Source organism: Salvelinus sp. IW2-2015, linkage group LG4p, assembly GCF_002910315.2.
Source record: "Salvelinus sp. IW2-2015 linkage group LG4p, ASM291031v2, whole genome shotgun sequence".
Classification (NCBI taxonomy): domain Eukaryota; kingdom Metazoa; phylum Chordata; class Actinopteri; order Salmoniformes; family Salmonidae; genus Salvelinus; species Salvelinus sp. IW2-2015.
The window spans coordinates 28087810-28089592 of NC_036841.1; the positions used below are offsets into that span (position 1 = coordinate 28087810).

General features: G+C 37.0%; 1 protein-coding gene and 1 long non-coding RNA gene across 2 annotated transcripts in view; both read right to left on the reverse strand.

Annotated features, from left to right (window-relative positions):
- The window catches only part of LOC139024499 (uncharacterized), a 240855-nt gene that overhangs the window by 65992 nt on the left and 173080 nt on the right, over window positions 1–1783 (reverse strand). The window lies entirely within an intron of this gene.
- LOC111958074 (SR-related and CTD-associated factor 4) overlaps window positions 1–1783 on the reverse strand; it is a 21535-nt gene that overhangs the window by 13187 nt on the left and 6565 nt on the right.

The following is a 1783-nucleotide window of genomic DNA, read 5'->3' on the forward strand; positions in this document are numbered from 1 at the left end:
GCAAGGTACTTGGAGTCAAACAGACAGACCTGGATGAGATCTTTAAGGTCAGGGCCCTCAGCAAGGTACTTGGAGACAACCAGACTTTCTTAAAAACCTTCTTAATGAAATGTTAACTACAAAGTAGACTACGCCTACCTGGCAGAAAGATATCATGATTATTTGAATCAAGTGGGTATTTGTTTTGCAAACTCTACCATATCATATTCACTACAAAAACACCACTAAACAGCCTCTTGCTAGGTGTGTATTTGAATTAAAAGGGTAACTACATCCAAAAATTCTCTGATTTTACCAGACCTCAAAAGTGGTCTTCTAATGTGGTTTAAGCATTGTTGTGGACTTATAACATGCAAATTTGTTGTTTTTCTATGAAAAATGGTAACTTTGCACGTGAACATCTGAAAAAAAACTGAAACTAAACCTTTTATTTGATTCATTTTTGTTTCAATAAAATACAGAATTTGAAGAASAAACATTGTGGCAATTGTTATCTTGCAGAAAAACAATAAGACTAATCTCAGGAGATGTATTCCGGATCATATAGGCCCAGGTGATATCCAAAACTAGCACAACACTGAATTCATACATTAAGTCACTTAAAAACGGTAAAGTCGTGTCTTTCTACACAATACATCTCTCCAACCGGTAAACTCAATAAAGTATTCAATAATTATACCAGAGGCCACCGAAGCAGAGCTCCTTCAGCAAAGCACCGCTGGCCCGGAGACGCCTGGCCGGTTATTTTCTGTTGTCGTAGGCATTGCCTACTACATGAAGCCTCCAATATCACGAGCAAAGATGTCAGTCACTAAATCAGCAATAAAGGCTATCAAGATAAGTTAGGTCAACATTCGAGCAACGTGTGTGTGCGTGAACTGTGTAAGGAGCACTGTCCTGTTATCTGATAAGTTGAGTGTCTCATTGGAAAAATAAAATACCAGTTAAGTAATTTTTCTGATGCATAAAATGTGACCTTGTATAAATTCACACCATGAAACATTTCATCATTGGAAACACTTATCWTCCTGTTGATGTTGAAGATGATGAATATGGGGTTGAATTGTTTCACATTTCCCTTTAAATGTTGGGAGTATCATTTGACTTGCAATATTTAAGTAAATCGCTTCAAAATAAGGTGACGAAAATAATATTGTCCRACCCATCGGGTATCTCACCGCAGCCTCATATGCCATGTCTTGAAATTTGCCGATAGACTGATTTAAAAAGTAAACATGCTTTGTAAAACCTCTGACAGCCGTCTTTCTAACTCTGTCCATAACTTTGACTTCATAACATTCCCAGAAGGCATTAAYTATTGAGTCGTTGTTAGTTTCAAACTTCAGCCAAGACTCTGCCGTTGTGCTGTAGAATTTGAATTTTGTTTCTTGTATAATACATCCTATACATTCATTTATACTGGATTAAACGTATGTTTTCGTTAACTAATTTCATTCAGTATGTTCCAACATTCCCTCCATTTCAATATCAATTCTACTTAAGTCTTGGTTCCAATAGTTAGTATTTTTTTCTAAGAGATTGTCAGTTGGATAGGCTTTTTGCAAGATTTTGTATATCTTACGAGTATCTTTTACTTGACTCAAATAGGATTCCCTCAACATTGTGCTGATGTCCAAAAGCTTCAATCATCCATGATTCAACAGCCACCCCCCGCGACTAACCGTATACTACAACAACCCCCCGCGACTAACCGTATACTACAAACACACACGACTAACCGTATACTACAAACACACACGACTAACCGTATACTACAACCACC